The sequence below is a fragment of the Mesoplodon densirostris genome, chromosome 3 (genome assembly GCF_025265405.1).
Source record: "Mesoplodon densirostris isolate mMesDen1 chromosome 3, mMesDen1 primary haplotype, whole genome shotgun sequence".
In the NCBI taxonomy this organism is placed as follows: Eukaryota; Metazoa; Chordata; class Mammalia; order Artiodactyla; family Ziphiidae; genus Mesoplodon; species Mesoplodon densirostris.
Window position 1 is genome coordinate 154,961,568 of NC_082663.1, and position 27,532 is coordinate 154,989,099.

General features: G+C 47.7%; 1 long non-coding RNA gene across 1 annotated transcript; it reads right to left on the bottom strand.

Annotated features, from left to right (window-relative positions):
* Nucleotides 1-464: 464 nt before the first annotated feature.
* Nucleotides 465-27,512, bottom strand: LOC132485867 (uncharacterized). The gene is made up of 3 exons (XR_009531427.1): nt 27,246-27,512; nt 3,678-3,844; nt 465-1,548 (listed from the first exon to the last, which is right to left on the bottom strand). It is a non-coding gene; the product is annotated as an uncharacterized LOC132485867 (long non-coding RNA).
* Between the last annotated feature and the right edge of the window lie 20 nt (nt 27,513-27,532).

Below are 27,532 nucleotides of genomic sequence, written 5' to 3' on the forward strand. Positions count from 1 at the left end.
TGACTGATACACTTTATAGCTCCTAAAAGAAGTTTTTAAAAACGGTGTGTACCCTCTTGCACACTTTTAAGATGACATCTAAAAATTTCACTAAACATTTAAATGGTTGCAAGGGATATAATTTCCATCTATTGTAAATACTAATATTTTAAATAAAAACTGTTACACCAGCCTGCTAAAATATCCAATGGAATCTAAATATTGAAACACTTTCTTACGCACTATCATCAGTTGTTTAAATCCATGAACAAGCTCTTCTTCAACATTTGGAAATTTTACATTTTTTCCCTCTCCTTGAATTCATGTTTCCATTCTGTTTCCATCCCACATCCTCTGTGTATCTTCACCATAAGGCAATATATTTTTAGGCTTTAAAGTCTTTTATCCATCACCTTATCAAACTTAGCTATAACAAAAAAGGCATATAAATTGAAATTTTGAAGTTTACTTTATTCCCTGTCGACCATAAATCCTAAGTGTTAAACATATCTTCTGAGTTGAATTATTATTACAAATAGAATTAATACAAAATTGACCAAAACAATATAAATATAACTTTTGATAAATAATTCTTAAACATAGAAAGCATCTTTTAGCAGGGAGGGGCAAGACAGATGGAGGGGATTAAGAAGTACAAACTACTATGTGTAAAATAAATAAGCTACAAGGACATATGGTACAGAACAGGGAATATAGCCAATATTTTATAATAACTATAAATGGAGTATAATCTTTAAAATTTTTGAATCACTATGTTGTACATCTGAAACATAAATTGTAAATCAACTATACCTCTATTAAAAAAAAAAGAAAGCATCTTTTATTGATGTATATACAGTCATCCCTCAGCATCTGTGGGAAATTGGTTCTAGGATGCCCACAGATACCAAAACCTGAGGGTGCTCAAGTCCTTTATATGAAATGTATTTGCATACAACCTACGCACATCCTCTATCCTCCCTCCCATATAATTTAAATCACCTCTAGATTACTTATAATACCTAATACAATGTAAAGGCTATGTAAATAGTTGCCAATGCAGCAAATTCAAGTTTTGCTTTCTGGAACTTTCTGAAATTTTTTTTCCCCTGAATATTTTTGATCAGTAGCTGGGTGAATCTACAGATGTGCAACCCTCGAATACAGAGGGCTGACTACACTGCAAAAAACAAATTGACCTGGTGCTAAAATTCTTTCTTATAACAGAAATAGAAAATACCAAACATTTTATGAGATGAAGACTGTAATAAGGCTATTCTATACGATTTGATAAAACAGGTTGACTCCATTTTTTAATAACACAAAGAATCTGAAAGAAATATCATAGAAATATCATCTGTGAGTTTCAGCCAATATGTCCTGAAAATGTTGGTATTCCCGGAGAACATGAGCATGGCTCAGCATCACTATCCTCTGCTGTGCCCGCTGTTCAGAGGCTTGTCCACCAGCTGAGGACGCTTCTAAGGATGAGCACTGAGAACACAGGAGCTGCTTCCCAGGGAGGTGTAATTCCTACTGTGCTCTCTTTGCTTCGCTCCTGGGGGATTCCTTCAAGTGCAAAGCATTTTTAGGCAAAAGGAGAGGTGGATAAGAGATGGAGAGATCTTAAATGTTTTCATCACACACAAAAAAAGAAATTGTAACTATGTATGGTGACAGATGTTAACTAGACTTGTGGTGGTCATTTTGTAATATATATAAATATTGAAATGTTGACCCCTGAAATTAATATAATGTTATGTCAATCATATTTCAGTTAAAAAAAAGAGAAAGAGGGGCTTCCCTGGTGGCGCAGTGGTTAAGAATTCGCCTGCCAATGCAGGGGACATGGCTTGGAGCCCTGGTCTGGGAAGATCCCACATGCCGCAGAGCAACTAAGCCAGTGTGCCACAACTACTGAGCATGCGCTCTGGAGCCCGAGAGCCACAAGTACTGAAGCCGGCGCACCTAGAGGCCGTGCTCCGCAGCCAGAGAAGCCACCGCAATGAGAAGCCCGCGCACCGCAATGAAGAGTAGCCCCTGCTCACTGCAACTAGAGAAAGCCAGCACGCAGCAACGAAGACCCAAACACAGCCAAAAATAAATAAATAAATAAATAAATTTATTTAAAAAAAAAAAAAAGAATTTGCCTGCCAATGCAGGGGACACGGGTTCAAGCCCTGGTCCGGGAAGATCCCACATGCCGCGCAGCAACTAAGCCAGTGCGCCACAACTACTGAGCCTGAGCTCTAGAGCCTGCGAGCCACAACTACTGAAGCCTGTGTGCCACAACTACTGAAGCCTGCGCGCCTAGAGCTTGTGTTCCGCAACGAGAAGCCACTGCAATGAGAAGCCCTCGTACCGCAACGAAGAGAAGCCCCCACTTGCGGCAACTAGAGAAAGCCCGCGCACAGCAACGGAAGACCCAATGCAGCCAATAAATAAATAAATAAATAAATAAATAAATAAATAAATTCTATTTTAAAAAACAGAGAGAGAGGTGGAAAAAGCAAAGAGATTAAAAATCTCCGCAACTCCCTGAACCCCAAGCTCGCATACATCTTTCTCTAGAACTTCACAATATGACCAAAATTCCTCACCTTACATTTAAGAGAGGTATGTGTAAGAGAAGAAGCCCTGCAGAACCCTTGAGTAATCATCAGAGGAGCAACCCCACAGAGGGAGATCTGGGGTGGGTGTCACATGTGAGAGGAGTAGTTGTCACCTCAGATGCTTTTACAGGCAGATCAACTTTAGCAAAGAAGCTGAGATTCTGAAAACTGACTCCCTTGAAACCATCTATGTACCTGGGATACAATTCAGTTACATAAAATACGATGTGATTGGAACATTTTCTGGCACTACCCAAATTTTCAAGATACAATGACTAAAAACTCATGGATGTATCTTTTACAAGATTTTTTTCAGGTTCCATGTATTAGTCGAAGTAGTAAAAATTATTTCCTGGTTTCCCTGCCCACACCCTCTCCTGGAAAGACTTTGTGCACCCCAGGAGTTTTGTGCACCTTGTTTGAAGAGCTCTGAACTTGTCGACCTGGCCTGGGAACTAAAGAAATTTACAAAACCCTTTTTTCTTTCTACCTGCTAGCTCTCAGCTCTGGGCTGGACTTAAAGATTTGCATTCCAGCAGCAGGACCAAGGCAAAAAATGTCTTTGGGGCCTCCCTGGTGGCGCAGTGGTTGGGAGTCCGCCTGCCGATGCAGGGGATACGGGTTCGTGCCCCGGTCTGGGAGGATCCCATATGCCGCGGAGCGGCTGGGCCCGTGAGCCATGGCCGCTGGGCCTGCGCATCCGGAGCCTGTGCTCCGCAACGGGAGAGGCCACAACAGTGAGAGGCCCACATACCGCAAAAAGAAAAAAAAAAAAAAAAATGTCTTTGGCAATTCATATCCAAGGGAATGCAAGAGAAAAAAAATCACAATGATACAATTCAAAACTCTTGTCCCCATTACACCTGTAAAGTACTTCCTGCAGTGAGTGACAAGTAGAAAGTAGTAAATAAAGGACAGCATCAAGCAGACACATCTCACATGCATGCACCTCAGTCCAAGCCTGGCTCTGAGGCTCAAATGCCATTGCAGGCATTTAGGAACTTGGTGCATAGTTGCTGCTGCTGAGCTAACAAAATAAGGCTCATAAGGAAAGCCTTTCTCCCCAGATATGAACAGTGTACCTACCACATGCCAGCCCCAATGCCTGTTCTGTCATCTAACTGCTCAAGGACATCACTGTGGCTTCAGGCTCTATGAGATAAAGGTGGAGGGTCCATGGTGGGTGGGCTGGGAGGCTTCCAGCCATCCTGGGTGGTCGCTCAGGTCTTCCTTCCCAGGTGGGAAGCTGAAATCTAAAGAAAAGGCAGAGAAAGGTTGAGAGCAGAGGAAGACCTCCCTTCTGCCCAATCCAGCTAGAAGTCCCTGGAGAACGGGCCACCTCTTTGCTAACCCCCAGCATCCAGCAGGTGAAGGAACTCAAGATCTGGAGTCAGGCAGACCTGGGCACCCACATGGCCCTGCTTTGCCCATCATCATGTCCAGGCCAGTCACTGACTGCTCGGCCGTGGAGGTCTGCACTGGCACGTGGGGATTAGACACACCTTGTCTGGTTATCACAGCCATTGACCCAATGATTAACCAGGACACCCAACAAAGAGCTGCCACCTGGCTCTTCCTGGCTGCTCCAGATTTGTGGCCCCCATGCCCTCCCACCTTGGTTTTCTAACCCAACTCATGTTGAGACAGCCTCTCCCCATATCTGATTTCATCCTCAAGACCATCTGGAGAGCTACTTTTCCATTATCTCCACAGGATGAAGGCGGGACTCTCCCAGGTTAAGACATCTGTCTGTAGACTATTAAGAGGCAACTCTAGGGCTTCCCTGGTGGCGCAGTGGTTGGGAGTCCGCCTGCCGATGCAGGGAACACGGGTACGTGTCCCGGTCCGAGAAGATCCCACATGCTGCGGAGCGGCTGGGCCCGTGAGCCATGGCTGCTGAGCCTGCGCGTCCGGAGCCTGTGCTCCGCAACGGGAGAGGCCACAACAGTGAGAGGCCCGCGTACCGCAAAAAAAAAAAAAAAAAAAAAGAGGCAATTCTAGCCCTCTAACCTCGTTCTGTCGCACTGTGGAAACGGTCCTTTCCATTGGCCCATAACTGAATCGTGAGAAAGACACAGACTTCATGAGTACAGATATCTTCTCCCATAAAATCTGGGGGAAGGAGGAGGATCCGCGTTTTGGTGTTAGAAAAACTAATTTGTAATAAATACACAAGAACTGTAAGAGGGGGTGGGGGAGGCAGGCGCTCAGCAAACATCGTCCTGCAGGGGGCGCTGTCCACTCAGGCACACGCAATCGCCTTGCTGGGTTGGGGGCGAGGGTTGGGTATGTGTTGTTTTCACAGCCTGAGGCAACCCAAGTGCTGCGTTATTTGGTGTATATCTACTTATTAAAGTGTTTGCTTTGCTATAAACAGTCCCAGAGAGCTCAAGCAAATAACACTCCTTTAAAATCACAAGATAATACATGTATCCTGCACACAAACAGAACCCTTTCAGAAATACACCCCCAAATCACTCCTTCAACAAGCCTCCCAAGCAAAGGTGAGAGTTTCTGGTCACTTCTTTTTAGCCTTAGAAAATGTCCTGTTATTGGCTTCAAAGTTGCTTAAGTGTGTGTGGTTGGTTATGTTATTCATTTTTTTTTTTTTTTTTTTTTTCTTTTTGCGGTATGCGGGCCTCTCACTGTTGTGGCCTCTCCCGTTGCGGAGCACAGGCTCCGGATGCGCAGGCCCAGCGGCCATGGCTCACGGGCCCAGCCGCTCCGCGGCATATGGGATCCTCCCAGACCGGGGCACGAACCCGTATCCCCTGCATCGGCAGGCGGACTCTTAACCACTGCGCCACCAGGGAGGCCCTATGTTATTCATTTGATACATTATTGGGTGTAATTTTTATTCGTATTGTTTCAGGTTTGCGTTTTTTAATCTTTTTCAGTTTAACTTTACTTTTTGAATATCTAAAACATTTTCATGATTCAGAAGTCAAAGCTATATAAAAATGTTAGGGGAGCCACTGACCCAAACTACCTGCCCTGGCCAGGCCCGATGGTAACCAACTGCATGAGTTATCTTACAACAGGAGGTCCTGGTAAAGAACCCAGAACTAACAAGCTACCACCAACTGGAAGAATTCGGGAAAGGTCAAAAGGAGAGAGGAGACACCCGTCCATATGTCCTACCAAACCCCCAGAATCCTTCTCGCTGGAATCCATCTTGGCTGAGCTATGCGCACACCACCAGGAAGGACCCTGAGTCAGAACGACTGGCCAGAGAGAACCCGGAAACTAACTCCATGACCATAAAACCTGAGACTGTGTGCATCCTGGCAGAGCAGTTCTCCTGGGCCCCCTTACCCTGCTGCTCTCTACTCTGGTCCCCTTCCCAATAAAGTCTCTTGCTTTGTGAGCACGTGTGTCTCCTCAGACAATTCATTTCCAAGTGTTAGACAAGAGCCCACTCTAGGCCCCTTCCTGCAACAAATGGCGATGCTGGTGGGACTTTTTTTTTTTTTTTTTTTTTGCAGTACGTGGGCCTCTCACTGTTGTGGCCTCTCCCGTTGCGGAGCACAGGCTCCGGACGCGCAGGCTCAGCAGGCATGGCTCACGGACCCAGCCGCTCTGCAGCATGTGGGATCTTCCCGGACCGGGGCACGAACCCGTGTCCCCTGCATCGGCCGGCGGACTGTCAACCACTGCGCCACCAGGGAAGCCCTACATGTAATTCTTAAAAATCTAGTATGTACTAGTAAAATGTTATCAGTCAAAATTCTAGCTATTTTAAAATGTTGCATGTCACAGCAGTAAGTTTCTTTTGTCAATTACATTGTGATCAGATGTTTAATAACCATGACTTTTTAAGTCTTTCTGTCATCTATAGACAGTTATTGTTGTACTTTGATAAATCTCAGGTTGTACTGGGAAACTGGGTAAGATTTTTTTTTTTTTTTTTTTTGGCTGCGTTGGGTCTCTGCTGCTGTGCGCGGGCTTTCCCTAGTTGCTGCGAGCAGGGCTACTCTGCCTTGCAGTGCGCGGGCTTCTCATTGCGGTGGCTTCTCTTGTTGTGGAGCACGGGCTCTAGGCATATGGGCTTCAGTAGTTGTGGCACGTGGGCTCAGTAGTTGTGGCTCACGGGCTCTAGAGCGCAGGCTCAGTAGTTGTGGTGCACGGGCTTAGTTGCTCCGCGGCATGTGGGATCCTCCCGGACCAGGGCTCGAACCCGTGTACCCTGCATTGGCAGGTGGCTTCTTAACCACTGTGCCATCAGGGAAGCCCTGGGTAATATATTAAAGAATCCCAAGGAAAAACCTGATGGCTTCATAAAACTGTTAACAAAAGGATTAGTTACATAGGACTGAGTGAACGGGTGAACACTGATATAATTTTTATGGTTTCTATCTGAAAAATTACTGGTTTAAATCTGTGTTTTCCAGCTGTAAGGAAAACCCTTCCCTGCAAACTAATTATAACTTACAGTAATTTGGTAAATTATACCTTTGTAAGCAGAATTGAAATATTTATCTTTGCTCTCTATCTGCTCCCTCCAGAAACTGGAAACTTTTAGGTTCCTAGCAGCTTTATCAGATAAATTAGGGAGGCCACCTCCTAACAGGTGTAGGAATCTTGATATTTTGGGGACCTCTGAAAGCGAGAAATTCACCAAGGCAAAATTTGATGATGCACCTTCGGCATGAATTTCCTGGCCCAGAGAGGCCTTTTGGGGAATTCAGTCTGAGACTCCTGAGAAATTACACCAAAGTCAGTGTGGAAGAGCCTATTTGGTTGATGGACCAGATTTACTTTAGAAACAAATTAATCTTGATTTGGCTATATTTGACAAAAATGAGGGTAATTTTAGAGAGAAAGAGATATTTCAATGGATATCAAATTCTAATTCTGTTTATGAGGTCTATATTCACTAAGACTCACTTCTCAGATAATTCCTTGCTATTATGTTATATTGTTGCAAAGTTTAATTGAATTATTAATAGGACACTCTAAGTTTGTTTCTGAAACTTAACTCAGTAATCTGTCTTTGGCTGAAGATCAAACGGTCCATGATCTGCAACCAGGAAGTTAATACCAGGCTATGGTCATTTAAATTTAAAGGCTCCCTGAGGTTGGGGACAATTAAACCATACTAGGGATAACCAGCCTGGTAACACCAGGAAATTGGGCTGGGTGCCTCATGGACAATAGCAATATACAACTTCCCTTAAAGATAAGGATTGTACAGAACAGACTAAGTCAGATGACCTGGGATATACTGGGCTGCACCTAATGGAAGTTCTTGACTTATATTCTTGCTTATGACCTTACTAATACTGCTAACAGTACTATATTTATATTGCCTGTTTTACAAAATTGCTGTATCTTGCATTACCAAATGTGTGACTGAGCCTCTGATAAAATGATGATATATAGTTCCATATGAGATCAATGATTGTAACAGTGTAACTCTAGATATGGAAAGAAGCAACAAGAGGGAATATTTTCCTGGACCATAAGAGACTAGTAAGACAGGTGGTCCAGAGACTTTTGGCTACTGTTAATAAGGCCTAGTCCAGTAATAGCACACTGAGTGACCTATCAGCAAAATCTTTGCCAGACCTAGGAATGAACATTCCTAGCACCATGAGATGAAACGGTCATGAAATGACCCCTAAACCATGGTCAAATTTATGACCCTGAAGGGGCCCTGCCAACTGAAAATTGGCACTTGCCATCTGCCTCTGCAAGGATTAGGTCAATGGCCACTGCAGCCACTGACCTTCAACACACCCTGAAAGGAGTTCAGGGTGGAGATCAGGAATGAGGCGCTCTGTGCTCTGGAAAAACTGGCAGAACAGGCCTTCAGATAGTTAAGATACTTTCAGGAAAAGACTTTATGAGTCCAAATTCTTGCATCTTCTCATATCTAGAAAATCACTAAAATCATTAATGGTGACATCTGCTTTGGCCATTAAGGAGAGAAATGCAACTGAAAGTCAAAATGCAGGAGCTGTGGTTCAGACATCCAAGGTAATACTAGGTGGCATTATGGACGTGATTTCAGACAAGTCCTTGTATTGTTAAGCACTTGAGTTTTCTGAGCTGTGTCAGACTTGGGATGCCACCAGCCATTCTCAAAACAATGTCTGCTGGGCTTCCCTGGTGGCGCAGTGGTTGAGAGTCTGCCGGCCGGTGCAGGGGACACGGGCTCGTGCCCCAGTCCGGGAAGATCCCACATGCCGCGGAGCAGCTGGGCCCGTGAGCCATGGCCGCTGGGCCTGCGCATCTGGAGCCTGTGCTCCGCAACGGGAGAGGCCACAACAGGGAGAGGCCTGCGTACCACAAAAAAAAAAAAGCAAAAAAAACCCCACAATGTCTGCTGACAGCTGGTAGCTGCAACCTTATGGTTTCAAGATATCCTCTTGTAACTGTTAAATTTTCAGAAAATGAAATTGCTTTAGATCAGAGAGTAGGAAAAGGAGACATGTAGTGGCCAATAGCTCCTGTTATGTATATATATTAATACCACATTGGAAGTTAAACCTACTTAGATAAAAGCAAACAACTGGCTACCTGGCTACAAGTCTCCTCAAGGTGTGAGGTCCAGACTGGGTTTCAGACTTAGTCTTCTGAATTCCTCATGGAATGAGATTTATTTTGTCTATTAAAATTCTAGTTGTCACTCCCCCAACTACTTTTAATAGGGTCTGTTACACCAAAATGGCAGGCCAAGGAATTGAGATTTTGATCATACAAGACTCAGATACAGGACTCAGAACTGAGAAATATTTCCAGTTCAGTGTCTATTCTCCAAATTGAGGCAGGACTATGCCCCATTTTAGCAGAAAGTGGCCAGAGCCGTTGTCATCTAGTTCCCTGAATTGAAACTGAGCGGGACTCTGTGGGGCTCCGGAGTACAAATCCTTTCTGTGTCCCCTGTTTCTTGTTTGTAGGATATAGGCTTCATTCAGCCTCTTTGACCTTCCCTGAGTTCCAAAGGGCAGATTCAAACTGTTGCTAATCGTGGAAGGGAGGGGATGCAGAAACAGGGGAGGAGCAATCAAATGGGGGTGCACCCTTGTGGCAGGGTCCTGGTTCCTCCTCAAGGAGTAAGCGTAAGAATATCTTTGAGCTCTTCCACAGAGCTGGGTCCCCCACCCAGGTGGAGGATGGTAACTTAAGGCTGAATTCCAGGTTCCTGGAGCACCGCTCTGTTACCTCACCACCAACCAATCAGAAGAAAGTCACATACCCTGCAGCCCTCACCCCAAATTTTGCCTTCCTTTTCTGGGCCCAGCAATGACCACCCTGTTAGGCCTCCTGTTTGGCCCCTGTCTATTTCAACTGCTTACAAGGTTCATGTCCAACAGGGTCCAACAGTTTCAGGCTAAATTGCTGTTATTACAAGGGTGAATGCCGGTTTTGGGCACAGAATACCTCGATTTAGATCAGGTGGAGAGAGACTTCTACTCTACTAGACAGGACTACGCCCACTCTCAGCAGGAAGTAGTCACAGAAGAAAGAGACCTCCGCCCCGATTCCCAAGAAGTATCTTGAGTACGAAGTCTCTTCGCAGGGAGTCAGGGGAACCACTAACCGAAACCGCCCGCCCTGGCCAGGCCGATAGTAACCACCTGCATGAGTTATCTTACAACAGGAGGTCCTGGTAAGGAACCCAGAACTAACAAGCTACCACCAACTGGAAGCATTTGGGAAAGGTCAAAAGGAGAAAGGAGACACCAACCAGTCCGTATGTCCTACCAACCCCCCAGAATCCTTCTCGCTGGAATCCATCTTGGCTGAGTGATGCATGCCCCACCAGCAAGGACCCTGAGTCAGAATGACTGGCCAGAGAGAACCCGGAAGCTAACTCCATGACCATAAAACCTGAGACTGTGTGCATCCTGGCAGAGCAGTTCTCCTGGGCCCCCTTACCCTGCTGCTCTCTACTCTGGTCCCCTTTCCAATAAAGTCTTTTGCTTTGCCAGCACATGTATCTCCTCAGACAATTCATTTCCAAGTGCTAGACAAGAGCCCATTCTAGGGCCCTGGAAGGGGTCCCCCTTCCTGCAACAAAAAGATGACCTCAGGGAAGTATATGCTCCTCCAATTCTGCACCCCAGTTCCAACGTGTGGGCTTTTTTCCCACATCGCCAAGCAATTGATAAGAGAAATGTTCACATATTGAGGTATGGGGAAGTCACTCTGGCTTATACATGAGTTAACTTGAATTTTATGCTAACTAGAATAACCTGTTTGTGGCCTATCAAACATACTTTGTACATCTGCTTTAATTATTAAAGAAAAGGGCACATTGACCAGAAGTAAAGAATGTTCATGTTAAAAATAAAGATTAAATGCCTCCCTTCCTGGGACGCCAATGCTGGTCCTCCTTCAATGGTAAGACTCCCCTCCCAGGTGCTAAGGCCATACTGACTTGCTGTGTACGTGCTGGTCTGGTTTTTTTGAAGCCTTCAAGAAATGTATCCCTGACTTGTTTAATGGTCTTTTTTCTGCCAAGATGTAAAGCTGTGTTGAAAACCATGCTTCTCTGGAGCAGTTTCTCAGAGTAATCTAGAAGGCTGGCTTCTGGTTTATAGTCCTCAGTTTGGCTCAAATAAATCTCTTTTCTTTTCTTTTCTTTTCTTTTTTTTTTTCCACCACAGCTTGTGGGATCTTAGTTCCCTGACCAGGGATTGCACCCAGGCCCATGGCAGTGACAGCACAGAGTCCCAACCACTGGACAGCTAGGGAATGCCCCAGGGAAGGGTTTTTAAAGGCGGTGTTTGGGGTGAGGGTGGCAGCTCATGGACTTTCTTCTGACTGGTTCATGGTAAGGTAATAGGGTGATGTTTCTATAATCTTAATCATCAACCTTCTGGTTCTAACCAGTCTGGGGTGTAGTGCTTGTGGTCAGCATGTGGTCACCATCCTCCACCTGCGTGGTGGGGGTGGGTCTTAGTTTCTGCAGAAGAGCTCAAAGATATGTGTCAGATTGTTGAGGAGGAGCTAGGACTCTGCTTTATGGCTGAACTACTGTTTTAGCCATCTTTACTTTCCTTGTTTAACAGCTTTTCCTTTGTTTCTGCATTCCCTCACTTCCCTAATGAGTAACTGTTTGAGTCTCCTCTTTGGAACTCAGGGAAGGTCTAGGAGACTAAAGCCTTTTTCCATAAATAAGAAACAGGAGACAAAGAGGGCTTTTGTATCCAGGAGGGCCCTGCAGGTTCCTGCTTGGTTTTGATCCCCCCATTTCTTTGATCCTCCTCAATCACGAGGGAAACGAGGGTGAGACAAGAATGGGAATAAAGTTTTGGATAGAGAAGTTAATCATAAACTCAGCAGGGAAACTTGGTTTGGGGGGCGTTTGGTTTCACTTCTGACCAACTGGCTATATCAAGAGATTCCCAAGAACCTCTCCTTGGATTCAATTAATTTGCTAGAGTGGCTCACAGAACTCAGAAAAACATTTACTAGATCACCACTTTATTAGAAAAGGATATAACGGAGTTCCCTGGTGGCACAGTGGTTAAGAATCTGCCTGCCAATGCAGGGGACACGGGTTCGAGCCCTGGTCCGGGAAGATCCCACATGCCTTGGAGCCACTCAGCCTGTGAGCCACAACTGCTGAGCCTGCGCTCTAGAGCCCACGAGCCACAACTACTGAAGCCTGTGTGCCTAGAGCCCGTGCTCTGCAACAAGAGAAGCCACCGCAATGAGAAGCCCACGCACCGCAACAAAGAGTAGCCCCCACACCCGCTTGCCGCAATGAGAGAAAGCCTGCATGCAGCAACGAAGACCCAACGCAGCCAAAAATAAATAAAAAATAAAATAAAAATTAAAAAGAAAGAAAGAAAAAGAAAGAAAGAAAGAAAAGGATATAACTCAGGAACAGCCAGATGGAAGAGATGCACAGGGCAAAGTATGGGGAAGGAGCTCGGAGCTTCCACACCCTCTCCGAGGAGCACGCCACTCTTCCCAATCTCCAGGTGTTGACCAACCCAGGAGCTCTCCAAACCCAATCCTTTTGGATTTTTATGGAGGCTTCACTGCCAAGGAATGATGGATTAAATCATTGACCAGTGCAACTGACCAAACCTCCAGTCCCTCTCCCCTCTCCAGAGGTCAGGGGGTGGGATTGAAAGTTCCAATCCTCTAATCACATGGTTGATTCTCCAGGCAAACAGTCCTCATCCTTAGGTGCGTCCAAAAGTCACCTCATTAACATAACAAAGGACACTTTAAATCTTCTTAGCGCTTAGGAAATTGCAAGGGTTTTAGGAGCTCTGTGCCAGAAACAAGAAGACCAAATATATATTTATCATTTTAAATCACAATATCACAGCTCCCTTTCACATTTAGGAAGTACGCTTATAGCAGCTGCCTTCAGGAACCCCCAACACCGACTACTCCAACTCCTACCCTGTCCCTCTTGGACAGAGGGCCTAGCCATCCAGACTCCTATCAGGGCATCGGGTGGCCTAAGCAGGCAGGGTCCCTGGAGGTCATCCAACATGCCTCTCCTCTTACAGACCCAACTGGTCTGACCCAAAGCTTTTCATGCTGCACCACAGAAATCCTGCCACTCAGCTGCAGCCTAAATTCCCTGCTTCTCCCAGCAGCAGCAGCAGCCGCCATATTCAGGCTTCTAGGACAGCTACACAGGAGCCAGTTTAGCTAGTCCCTCTCCCTCACCCAGGCATCCAGTCTATGGGCACAGAATCCAACCCTGAAGGGCTGAAGAAACCGTGAAGAGCATGCAGTTCAGCTACACATGCAACACTTGGATTCCCTCTGAATGGCTGAGGCGAAACGGTTGTCCAGGCTCAGCCTGAACATTCCCCCACCTCCACATCAGGGAGTTGGCCACTTCCTGACATTACCTGTTACATCTTGAAACAGTTATGATGTTGAAAAACGGCCTTAGGCTGAGCTGAAAATTGCTTCCCACACACACATTTTCACTGGTCCTAAGTTTTTTCTGGGGTTTCACAGAACAGACCTGCCTCCTGCGCCTGCATCTTAGCCCTTTAAACATGAAGGCTACGATCACACCTCCAGAGGGTAAATATCCCCCATTGTTCTGGCTGGTCTTGTATAACATGTTTCAAGTCATTAACTGATCTGTCCCCTCCTCCATGTATGTTCCAGTTTATCCAAATCAGGTGTTGCAAACTCAGTGCCTACGGGGGCCAAGCCAGTGACATCAGTGTGTGAGGTGGGTGGTGCACAACAGAGAGTGGCAGCGACTGCAGCAAAGAGAGTATGTACCTCGGTTACTGGAAACAAGCCAGTTGTTACCATGCAGAAGTGGGGCCCCATTGTTGCCAGTTCTCTCACTTTCCAGTAGAAACAGGAAATCTGGATTTGTATTTGAAATGTCTTGATTTCTTAAGTTGGTAATTAATTAAAACAAAACACTACATGAGTCAATACTGTGCAGGCAAAACAAAAACCTATGGACACCAGTATGTAATCTCTGGTCTACAGGCATCTATTGATAAAAACGTGTCACCTAAAACTGAATGTGACGCTCAGAGGTGGTTGCTGACCTATCCCATCCATCCTTCCTTGGGAAAGCCTCTTCCCTCCCTCTTGACGTCTGCTGTTTCAGGTCTTCACCGTCTCTCACCTGGACCAGGCCTGCAGTATGCTGACCAGCAGCCATCTCTCCCTCTCCTGCCTCCTCCTCACCACTGCCCAGTGCACGACCATCACCCCAGCCCCCGCCCTACGACCTACTGTGGCCAGACTTCGATCAGCCAGGTCTGGTTCCTTCCAGAGAGCCGACAGGCCAGGGCCTCGGTTAACATGCCCCCTTAGCCTCTGCCCCTCTTCTGATGGAAGCCCCACACTTTTCTGCCCAGTCCTCCACACCTTTACTCAAGCCAGGCCTCCCTCCAGGAGTGCCTTCCTCCTCCCCCACCCACAGGCTTATCTCCTCCCAGGGCCTTCCCTGGCAGTGTCAGCCCTTCCCCACCCCTTATACTTTGCCACATCTGTAATATGGGGAGAGTGACAGACCAAACTCAGAGGGTGTTTGAGGAATAAACGAGGTGACCCGTGTCACCTTGTTACTGAGTCCAAGCTCACTCTGCTGGCCGCATGACAGGCCAGTAAGTTGGGAGATGAGGTGTTGAGACAAGGAATAGCGACTTTATTCAGAAAGCCAGGTGTCCAAGAAGATGGCAGACTAGCGTCCTAGAGTACCATCTTATGGGGTCTGGATGCTAATTTCTTTTATAGAGCAGAGAGGGGAGGAGGTGAGGAAGTAAAGTAAAAAGGCCATAAGTCTTGCAAAATATCTCCTGGTTTGGGCCAGCCTCAGGGGAGGAGATGTGTTAAGTTCTTCTTTTCTGCAGCCATTCACAGGTGGGCAGGGTCAGGGTGTTTCCCTGTGAGCTGAACAAAGGCACTTTAGTTTAACATTCAGGCAGAGGGGCAGGGTTCCCCGAGGCAGGCCATTATGTATGCCTATAGTTATAGACAGAACAAAAGTAACGGAAAGCAAAGGTCAAAGGAAAAGAAACAGGGCTTCCCTGGTGGCGCAGTGGTTGAGAGTCCGCCTGCCGATGCAGGGGACAAGGGTTCGTGCCCCAGTCCGGGAAGATCCCACATGCCGTGGAGCAGCTGGGCCCGTGAGCCATGGCCGCTGAGCCTGTGCATCCGGAGCCTGTGCTCCGCAACGGGAGAGGCCACAACAGTGAGAGGCCCGTGTACCGCAAAAAAAAAAAAAAAAAAAAAAAAAAAGTAAAAGAAACAGATCCAACATGGAGTCAGATTTTGTTCTTCCCTGTTACAACCTGCTTGGAGCAGTACCAGGCACACAGGAAGTGTTCAATGAACATAAGCTGTGACCATTAATACCTGCTCAGCACGGAATCCACAGGCCGTCATGTGCCTTTTCACATTTGCTACTCACATCTTTCCAGGTAAATGATGAAAGAAGCCTGGATGTGGACACTGGCAGACCTGGGTCTGAATTCCATCTCTCCCACGTTTTACCCTGGTGAAGTCATACAACCTCTCTTGGCCTCTGTCTCTGCATCTGTGAAATGGAGCTAATGGTTCCCACTTCTCAGGGCTGTGATAAGGATCAAATGAAGCAATGTCTGCAAAAGCTCTAAGTAAACTGGGAAGAAATGTTATAAGAATGACCAGTTTCTGGAGGAGGAAATTCCAGACCAGCCACCATACTGCTGGAGACAAGAGCACGTGGTTCTGTCTTTGAGTAGACCTAGAACATTCTTTTGTTGAAAGTTCAACAAATAGTTCTTGAGCAGCTACTCTGGGCCAGACACCATGCAGAGTTGCTGCAAAGATGAAGGCCCAACCCTCAGAGTAAAGGCAGCTAAGTCACCTTAGAGGTGGACCCACCAGCCCTCTGATCATTCCCCCTGTCCATGCAGACCCTCACCTGGGACCTGGTATTCCCCACACCTCCTGACTTCCCTTCCCAGGCTCTTCCCACTCCTGTCAGTCCTCTCACTGCTCCCAGAATGACCTTCGTGCAACACATTCATTCACTCATTCACACAATTACATAAATATTTATTCAGTAGTTACCAGCCTTCTGAAAATAAATCAGACCAGAATCCCTGCGCCTCAAGGGTTTTACATTCTAGTAAGTCTAGTAGCTCATTACCTAATTTCTTTGCTTTAAAAGCTCCACTGGTCTTCAATTACTTATGCTAGAGTCAAGTCTTGAGCTTGGCTTTTGGGACTGCTCACATCCGGCTCCACTGCTTTCAGCACCTTCCCCCTTTCCCAGGAAGTCGCTCCCACTGGCTCCAGGTGGGCCACACCCCTTCAGGCTCAGTTTCCTGAGTTTCCTGGTTGTTTCCTCAGTCTGGGAAATTCCTCTTCCAAGTTAGAGGCAGCTGAAGGTTTTCTCTGTATGGGAACCTGTTCTCAGCCCTGCCCATGAGCTCTGCCACACTTACCTGGGAGCTCACAAAGGTCATTTTCCTTTTGTTTCCCCAGCATCTACAGAGTGGATGCTCAGCCACGGGGATCTATTTGTGTGTATGTGTGTTGAGAAAGAAGCTGGCAATGAACATAAATGGTTTTGTGGATGGCCAGAGAAGAGACGCAGAGAGCACCTTTCAGTGGGGAGGTAACAGAGGGCGTCTCAGGGAGGCTGTCCTTGTTGCCTGGGCCAGGATGTGACCACAGGAAGGAGGATCACCTGTTAGGCAGACGGGTCAGTAGGTGCAGGCACAGTGTGGCCAGGATGGGACAGGCTAAGGAGCCGTCCAGCGCTCCATGGGCCAGGAGAAGAAGGTAAGAAAAGGAATGGAGGAAGAAAGAAGGTGGGAGAGAGGAGATGTCTTCTGAGTTGGAAAGGCCTTGAATGTCAAGCTTGGTAATCTGACTTTAGCACATCAGGGGTCAAAAGCTCAGATGGAACAAGGGCGGGTTAAGGAAGTGAATGTGGCCCACGAGACCCAGGGGAAGTGCAGACTAGGGCCTTTCTGAAAGGGAGAGGCATTCCTGGCTCCCTGTGATAGAGGCAAAGGTGGAAATCTGGGCTCAGGGCTGCCATAGCTTCACATTTTAAAAAAAGAGAAGCCAGAAGTCCAGTCTTTATAGTGAAATGTTCTGATGGAAAACACCACCACCACCACCACCAAACATGTTTATGGGTCTTGAGTTGCAGCCTCTGGGCAGGGTTTTAGGTGGCAAGACCAGAGATGTGCGTTGGCCCGGTAAACTGGTGACTGGTGTGGAAAATGGCCCAGCGAGGGCCAGAGTAGAAGCAGCTGCAGAGGATTCGAGGGGGCTGCAGTAGTTCAGGTGGGCCTGAGCCAGGGGTGGGGATGGAAAGGAGGGGAGAACTGCGGGAGGAGTGTAAGGTTGTCAGACAAAACGTTGAAAGCCCCAGTTCAATTTCAATTTCAGACAGATTATTTTTTTAGTATTAAAAAGTGGTATAAAAAATAACTCATTGTTTACCTGAATTTCCAATTTGCCTAGGAGTTCTGTGTTTTCATTTGGTAAACCTGGCTGCCTTACAGACAGGTCCCAGGTGGCTCAGGGCAGGGTAGCAGCAACCTGGCTGGGGGGCCTGGTGAGGGTGGCTCGGCCCTATGAACCCAGACCCGACCCACCATTCTGGATCAAACAGCCGGTAGAATCCCAGACACCTGCACCCCTGCTTCCTTGCTCCAGTCCAGTCTCTGCACGGTGACCCTCAGGCTGGGCTCATGAACAGTGAGGAGATCCGGGGCCCCTGGAGTTGAGGAAGAACAGCAGGACTCCGTCCTTGCAGGGGGCCTCTCCCTTCAGCACAGCAGAGCACTCCCACCACGCGTCTTCCCATCAGGTCAGCTGAGCGGGGCTCCCCGTCACTCTACTTTCCCAACCGACTGCATGACGGGCAGGGCAGCGCGTGCACACCTGGGCCCAGCCAGACCCGGAGGGCAGGCGGGGGTCCGAGCCAGGTTTCCTCCTCCCTCTCTGAGGGTCTCGCTGGCTCCTCATCCTCCTTGACTTGCCTTCAATATGGTAATCCCACCAGCCTTGACCTTGAGCCCCGTTCTCTCTCCAGAGGATCTGAACCTCAGGGCTTCAGTGATATACAGAGGACGACAGCAAGGCAATTTTTTACCCTGCCTGTTTAAACCCCAAGGGTATTCTGTCCTGCTGTACCCTGCATGCTCTCCTGTCTCCCCAAATCCTCCGTTTCTCCCTCCCCCTCTCTTTCTGCCCCCCTCTGCCCTTTCTCCTCTCTTCCTTCCCTCTCCCTCCATGTCCTGGTATTCCTCAACTATTCTATTCTCTCACTCTCCATTTCTGTCTTGATCACAAAACTCCTCAAAAATTTCTCCTGGATTCCCTAAGAAACAGAGACAAACTATCACTCTTCCACCGAACACCACCAAATAAAACTGACAACAGCTGAAACTGCACCGGCAAAATGTATGATTGGCTTTAAAATGTTGGAAAAATTCAAATCTTCTTGACATAGCTTAGATCTTCAAAACCTGATCCAGGAGATTGGACTTGATAGACATAACAGTCGCAAAAGGAAATGCGAACTGATGGATGAAGAAATTGATTTTATTTTAAAATTGGATTGAATAAAAAATTGAAAAGCAGTGATAACCATGAAAATAATTTTTTTGCAAAATAAACTTTAAATGCAAAAAATAAGAAGTCGTTTGACTGTTCTGTATTTAAATTTTTTTCATCAAAATAATTTGCTTTAGGGCTTCCCTGGTGGCGCAGTGGTTGAGAGTCCGCCTGCCGATGCAGGGAACACGGGTTCGTGCCCCGGTCTGGGAGGATCCCACATGCCGCGGAGCGGCTGGGCCCGTGAGCCATGGCTGTTGAGCCTGCGCGTCCGGAGCCTGTGCTCCGCAACGGGAGAGGCCACAACAGTGAGAGGCCCGCATACCGCAAAAAAAAAAAAAAATAATAATAATAATAATTTGCTTTAGTGCAATTTATTCAAAAAATGCTTTATTGACCCAAGAAAAAATCATCAGTGTTGGCAAAAATTCTAATTAAAATATTTCCATTCAAGAAAAACACAGGGTCAAAGTGCCCCCTTCCTACTGAAGACTCACAATGTTATATATCACTGCCTGAACTCCAGACCCAAATATGCAACTGCCCATGGAACATTCTCTCTTGGATATCCCAAAGCCTCATCAAATATACATACCCAAAGCCAAACTGTTGATCTTCTCTTCCCAAATTGTTCTTCCTCTCAGACACCTGTTTCTGAGACTGGGACTATTACATTCAGTTACTCATGCCAAACACACAAAAAAACCCAAGCCCATCATCTCAACATCCAGAGTAGCTCTCAGAATCTGTCCTCTTTCCAGTTCTGCATCCAATGCCTTCATCCAAGCTTACAGCATCTTCCACATGGATTAACATAACTTGTCTCCCCAAAACCACTCTTGTACTTTCTGATCCACCCTCCACACTGATAGTTTAATAGTTTAGAAGACAAACCAGGCAGTCCAGTGGTTAGGACTCGGCGCTTTCACTGCCGGGACCGGGTTCGATCCCTGGTTGGGGAACTAAGATCCTGCAAGCCCTGCAGCGCGGCCAAAAAAAAAAAGGCAAACCAGGACCTTTCTTCCAGTAAAGGCAGTCTAGATATTTTGGACAAAACCTCCTGCTGAAGACAGCTAAAGGAGCTGGGCAAATGCTCATACAATTCTTACACACACACACTCACATACATTTTTTTGGGGGGGGGGCCCTGCAGCATGGCTTGCAGGATCTTAGTTCCCTGACCAGGGATCGAACCTGGGCTCCAGGCAGTGAAAGCCTGGAATACTAACCACTGGACAGCCAGGGAATTCACACACACACACACACACACACACACACACACACACACACACACTCACTTACTCACTCTTAAAAGCATCAAAGAGCTAACAAGATATTGAGGAACTGCTGTGCTGAGGTCCCAGGGAGGACAGGATTCCAAAGAGGTGACCCTGATACTTGATGTTGTGGTTGCCCCCAGAAACTTTTGCCAATTGGAAAGAAGTGGCTGAGAGGTCAAGCTCACCTCATGCAAGTGGCCTTGCATGGCTAGAGACAAAAATCAGAGTCAAGGGCCTGCCAAGGCCAGGGGGTGGGGGGGACTGACAAACCAGCCTGACACTGGATTCAGCCCCAAATGACTGCACCCCAGAAGTAAGGGTTAACTGAAAGCAAGCCAGCCCTGCCCTGAATGGCAGTCAGGCTCTGACTCATTCAGGTGCCCCAGAAAACATCATGCCCTAAGTATGAACTAACATGATCTCAGTTTGCTAATCCCTCGAGGCACCTGGCAAAAGCAATAGAAAATTCTCCTTGAATGACAAAATCACCCCATTTCAAGTTATCTCTACAAATAATTTCACAAACACAATATTCAACATACAAAAATAACCAGACACAGGAGGAAGCAAGATTCCTTGAGCAAAAACCTTTGGAAATAATAATCAACAGAAATAGAGCTGGAGGAACTCCAGACTACAGAACAAATTATACTTACTATGTTTAAGAAATTAAATACTAAAATTGAAAATGTTCAGCAAGGAACTGGGAACTCCATAAAATTATGTATCATACGCAAAAACAGAATAAATAGAAACTCAAAACTCGAAACTCAAATTATAAACTGAACGGATGGGTTTAACAGCAGATTTGACACGGCTGAAGAATGAATTAGAGAACAGGAAATCTGCTCAGAAGAAACGAACCAGAGAGAAGTATGGGAAGGCAAAAAGATGGAAAATACAGAAGCTACGGAAGTTACAAGATCTGACATATTTCTAATTGCAGTTCCAGAAGGAAAGAAGAAAGAGAAACCAGAACAGAGGCAACATTCAAAAGATGGGTTGAGGGGACTTCCCTGGTGGCTCAGTGGTTAAGAATCTGCCTGACAATGCAGGGGACACAGGTTTGATCCCTGGTCTGGGAGGATCCCACATGCTGCGGAGCAACTCAGCCCGTATGCCACAACTACTGAGTCTGTGCTCTAGAGCCTGCGAGCCACAACTACTGAAGCCCACATGCCTAGAGCCCGTGCTCCACAACAAAAGAAGCCACCTCAATGAGAAGCCCCCGCACCGCAACGAAGAATAGCCCCCACTCACCACAACTAGAGAAAGCCCGTGCACAGCAATGAAGACCCAACGCAGCCAAAAATAAAATAAATAAATTTTAAAAAAAGATGGGTTGAGAATATTCCAGAACGGATGGAAGATATTAATCTACAGATTTGAGAACTCAAATGGATCCCAACCAGAATAAATAAAAAGAAATCCATGTCTTGACCCAACATAGTGAAAATGTAGAAAATCAAAGACAAATAGAAAAATAGTAAAAGCATCCAGAGGAAAACAGGTAATAATGCTGGTTATTTACCTCTTGTCTCTCAGGTCTCAACCCACCCTTCCATAACCTTCTCTGTGATGTTGGGGCGAGGGTCTGAAAACCATATTTCCAAGGTCCCCTTGCCAGCTGACTTTCTGTTCCGTTCGGCCAACGGGGAGGCACTAAAGGGAGATTAACAGGTGGGAGAAGGGGATTCCTTCCTGTAGCTTCGCTTTAGCAGCCCCAGCTCCTTTCAACGCTCCCAGCACCAGCCACACCAAACCCCCTCCCAGGTAATAGCCCAAGCCAGCAGGGCCCTTCTTATGGTCAGAGTCCCAGCTGCAGGTCCTCCTCCAAGCCTGTAGGTCCTGCTAACCCTGCCTCTTCTCTTTTATCCTCCCAGGCCAAGGGGTGGCAGCTGCTTCCTGTAATTACTAATATCCGGGTAAACTCAGCATCCTCTTTTGCTCTTGCAGCCTCCAAAAATCTGTGTAAACAATCCATCTTGTGTATTATATCCCCTTTGTTTGAAAAAACAAACATAGTTTATATTTCCCTGGGTGTACCCTAAGTGCTACAGAACTCTTGAAAGAAGAGTATCCCTCAGTATCCACAGGGGATTGGTTCTAAGATACTGAAGTCCCTTATATAAAATGGTGTAGAATTTGCATATAACCTACACACATCCTCCCATATACTTTAAATCATCTTTAGATTACTTATAGTACTTAATACAATGTAAATGCTAAGTAAATAGTAGGCAGGCACAGAGCAAATTCAAGTTTTGCTTGTCGAAGTTCCTGGAGTTTTTTCCAAAAAATTTTTTTTTTAATTTTTTTGCCGTACGCGGGCCTCTCACTGTTGTGGCCTCTCCCGTTGCGGAGCACAGGCTCCGGACGCACAGGCTCAGCGGCCATGGCTCACGGGCCCAGCCGCTCCACGGCACGTGGGATCTTCCCAGACCAGGGCATGAACCCATGTCCCCCGCAGTGTCAGGCAGACTCTCAACCACTGCGCCACCAGGGAAGCCCCCAAATATTTTTGATCTATGGTTGGTTGAATCCACAGATGCAAAACCCTTGGATATGGAAGGTCAACTGTATTTGCCGCCAATCCCCATGGGAGGCTAGTATTTTTCCACCCTGCTGAAGTCAGGCATTGGCCAATAACATGTGTGGATAAACGACATCTGCCACCACTTCTCAGCAAAAGCTTTACAAACCATCACATGATTTTGCCATGGTTCTTTTCCCTCTGCTAGGAGACTAGCATGTCCCAGGTAGGAGCTGCAGCCAACACTTGCAGGACATGGAAATGAAGCTAGAAACAAACCTCTGATGTTGCAAACCAAGGAGATTCAGGGGCTGTTTGTTACTGCATCATACTCTAGCAAAACCTGACTGATTCACAATATTCGACTACATCTGGCTCCTCAACAGCAAAAATGGAAGCCAGCAGATGGCTGAACAATAGCTTCGATGTACTAAAAAGAAAACTAGTGCCAACTTAGAATTCTATACACAGAGACACTATCCTTTAAGAAGAAACATTAAATATACACATTGTCATAAAAAACTGAGAGAGGAAGGAAAATTCCTTGAGATGGCAGATCATGGATGCAGGAAGGAATGAAGGACAAAGACCATGGTAAATACGTGGGTCAATCGAACTGAAGATTGGCTGAGTGAAAGAACAGTAATAAAGTCTGTGGAGGGACACCCCTGGTGGTCCAGTGGGTAAGACTCCATGATCCCAGTGCAGGGGGCCCGGGTTTGATCCCTGATCGGGGAACTAGATCCCACATGCATGCCACAACTAAGAGTCCACATACTGCAACTAAGAAGTCCACATGCTGCAACTAAGAAGTCCGCATGCCGCAACTAAGACCCGGCACAGCCAAAATAAATGAATATTAAAGAAAAAAAAAAAAGCCTGCAGAGTTATACAGAGAACAGTACCTCGGAAATCAAAGGGTAGTAACTGGAATTTAAGTGTTCTAAGGTCTTCGCACAGTCACCAGTAAGGAGATACACTAATATCTTATAGCCCCTGATACGCGCTGAGAAGGCACACATCTCTGTGGTACCCTTCCCCATGCTGCTCAGCCTCAGGTAAACACAAGCTGAGGATATTCTACAACACACCTGGCCAGTGCTCTTCAAAAAGTGAGGTCACAAAAGATGAGGAAGGATTAAGAAACGTCAGAGCCTGGAGGAGACTAAGAAGACATGACAACTAAACGCCTTGTGGGGTGCTGGGCTGGATCCTGAACCAGAAAGGGGGTATTAGTAGAAAAACTGGTTGAATGCAAATGAAGTCCACAATTTACAGTACCGAACCACTGTTAACTTCTCAGTTGTCAACACTGTACCTGGTTATGTTTGACATTAACATGAGTGGAGGCTGAGTCAAGGGTATAAGCAAACTCCACTATTTTTGTAACTTTTCTCTAAGACCAAAACTATTTCAAAATTAAATCTAAAAACAAATCACCCAGAAACACTGACTGTTAACATTTCTGGTGTATTTTCTTCCTGTTCCTTATCTTGCACGGGGTGATGTTCTACGCTCCACATAAGTAAGATCATGTCAGACACGTGGTTTTATTCTAAACCAGGCTTTCGGAGATGTTACCATGTTTAAATCTTACAACAGGCATCATCACCCTCATTTTACAAATAAGGAAATTAAGGTCTAGAGCAGGTTAAAGGTCATACAGTTAATAAAGGCCCAGACTCAAGGTGAGTGCAGGTCCCCTGATGCTAAATTCCAGAATCGCACTAACCCAATTTTTGAAGAGTAAGTTCATCCACTTGTTCACATATGCATTCGACCATACCCCGCACCTGCTGCGTAGAGACAGTCTAGGAGACCATGAGCCCACCATTAACCTGCTTCCATGCTAAAGGTTTTATACTGCAGCCCAGGGCCCCCAGCCACACAGCCTGCCTGGTGTGACTGGGTAGGACAAGGTGATGTGCCCCTGCAAGAAACAACTCATTGGGCTTCCCTGGTGGCGCAGTGGTTGAGAGTACGCCTGCCGATGCAGGCGACGCGGGTTCGTGCCCCGGTCCGGGAAGATCCCACATGCCGCGGAGCGGCTGGGCCCGTGAGCCCTGGGCGCTGAGCCTGCGCGTCCGGAGCCTGTGCTCCGCAACGGGAGAGGCCACAACAGTGAGAGGCCCGGGTACCGCAAAAAAAAATTAAAAAAATGGTAAAATACACATCACACAATTTACCATCGTAACTATCTTCAAGTGTGCAGTTCAGTATTAGGTACATTTATATTGGGCCACCGATCTCCACAACCCTTTCATCTTGCCATAGACTTCCCCAGACTTCTCTCAATCCTTCCCCCTCCCTTCCATACTTCTCCACTGCCAGCCACCCATCAATCACTATAACCAAGAGACTGGAGCCCAGGCCTCACAAGTTCCAGGGCAAGGTTCCCTGCTACCACCCTAAGCGGCAGCTGGGCCTGGGCCTGGCTGTGGGGCCAGCAGGCTGGCCAGGCAGCCTGGACTTCCGGGCAGCTTTCCCACTGCAGTCCTGCTGGCTCCTGCAGATCTGAGCTCTCTGCCCCAGGGCAGGCACCTGAGCAAGTCCAGGCAGCTCTCAGCTTCCACCTGCACCTGTTGGCCTGAGGCTGCCCCAGGTCACCAGGGGAGGGTGGGCAGGGAGGGCAAGAGAGGTGAACTCAGGCTCCTCCCCAGCACGAGTGACTCAAGGAGGGGAGTCCAGGTCCCAGGAGTCCACTTTCAGCCCAAGGCAGGAGGTGCAGGCAGGTGAGCAGGGTCCTACTGCCTCCACCCCGACAGCCGTAACACCCCGCTCGTGACAGAGGTCTCAGGTTTAGAACAATCTTGGACCTGGCAGAAGCTACAGCGGGCACCAGGAGTTACCTGTTAGCCTGCTCTGGCCGTGGTCTGAAATCCTCAGTTGCTGCCTCTCCAGGAATGGCCAGCTCACCTCCCTTCTCCCTTCACCCTCGGGCTAGGGCCTGGCCCCAGGGGACAAGAGAAGACAAAGGAGGACAAGGAGTGAAGAGCGGGTGGGAGGTGGGGGGTGGGGGGGCACACAGCTGTGAAGCCTCTGTAAGTGCCAGTTCTTTCCCATGGGTTAAGCCATTTCATTTATGACCTGGTTCTGCCTGTTTACAAGTGAAGAAACTGAGGCTCAGAGAGGTCACCAGGAAGTTACACTCAGGATTAGAGCCAGGGCCGCCTTTCTTCATCCTGCTCCTCCTGGTTAGAAAGCAGTCATGAATTGGCTTTTTTGCAGATGGTGGGTTGGAGCTGAGCATGGTCAACCGTCAGGTTTGGGGAGGCACTGGGGGATGTGGACTGGAGGCTCAGAACTCGCTGTCTCCTGGGGGTGACAGCCAGATGACCCACAAGTGCCAATGCACTGCATCAAGCACTGCATCAAGCACTGCCCCAGTGACAGAGGACGGGGGAGTGGTTTTGCCTTGGCGGTGGGAGGAGGGGCCTTGGGCACAGTGGATGCCCTTAATGGATTTTCCCAACAACAAGCACTTACAGATGAGGACACTGAGGCAGTCCCCAGCGCAGAGGTCCGTGAGGCAGGGGCCAGAGCTGGGCCTGAAGGAGCCGTGGGACCAGTCCTGAAGATGGGACGCTACCTCTCAAACAGAGGAGAGTGGAGACATAATGCATAGGCTGGAAAGTGCCCTCCAGGGCAGAGTGGGGAAAGGCCAAGAGCAGGCAGTAGGGAGCCCAGGCAGGCTGCTGCAAAAATCAAGGAGAAAGGTGATGAGGCCAGAGGTGGCAGCCAGAGAGAAGGTGAAAATTCCAAGCCTCCGTGGGTGGCTCCAGGGTTTTACAGTCTTGGCCACTCACAAGTAGCATGGATGCACATACTACCCAGCGCAGGGAAACTGACCCAAGACAATGTGAGTGGGTGCTGGGTGGGGGTTAACAGCCTTCCCAGCCACTTTAAGCCAGGCTCTGTGGCAAGCATTCTGACCTTCCCATCAACCTTCCCTATAAAAAGGAGAAGGACAAACTGACATTTACAGATGCCTACTATCTGCCAAGATACTGTGCTGCGCATGTGCTTCACAAATGATACTTCATTTAATCCTCCCAGCCAAATTATCATCCCCTTTTTGAGATGAGAAAACCAAGGTGCAGAGAAAGAAATGAAGTTGTCCAAGGCCAGCGGATTCAGGAAGTGGGTGCACCCAGGGAGCTTCTTTCCCTTCCCCGGGACCAGGCATTAAGTGCCTTCTTGCCCCTTGACACCTGGGCAGTGTGGCTCCTGAGCCAACTCCACAGGGATGCCGAGTCTGGGGGCAGGTGGCCCAGGCAGAGGTATCTGCCCTGTGAGCCCAGGAAGGTGAGCAAAGTTCACTGCATACAACCCCCACCCCGCCCACTCTGGCCTCTCCCACGCTGTCCAGGCAAACATGTATGAGGGGACAGAGGCCTGGTTCCTGCCCAGCCCGCCTTCTTTTTTTTTTTTTTTGCGGTACGCGGGCCTCTCACTCTTGTGGCCTCTCCCGTTGCGGAGCACAGGCTCCGGACCTGCAGGCTCAGCGGCCATGGCTCACGGGCCCAGCCGCTCCGCGGCATGTGGGATCTTCCCGGACCGGGGCACGAACCTGTGTCCCCTGCATCGGCAGGCGGACTCTTCAACCACTGCACCACAAGGGAAGCCCCCACCTTCTTTTTTTTGTTTTGTTTTGTTTTGTGTTTCACTGAGGCTGCTGGCATTTATTTTTGCTGGCATTTATTATTTATTATTGTAACCACATCAACTCTGTGGTTACCCATTAACCTTGGGTAAATGTCTCCACACCTCTCGGAGTACTGTTTTGCTCAGCCTTCAAAAGGGAATAATACTGCTTACCTAAGAGGAGGCGGCGAGAATCAAGGAGGTGATGGACGGAACGCGCCTCTTCCGAAGCTGTCGGGTTCTGGAAACGGAGACGGGCGGTCGAGGCAGGAGGAGAGGAGACGGCGGAGGAGGAGCGGGACGGGCTGGGCGCCCTCTGGGAGCATCGGCCACGCTTCGGGCTGCGGACTGGCCCGGCTCCGAGCTGGCGCACACCGTGCGGCCGCGGCGCAGAGCGCAACCGCCAGGGAGCTCAGGCGCCACCGCCGCGCGACATCTCGACTGGCTGGGTTAGGCTGGAG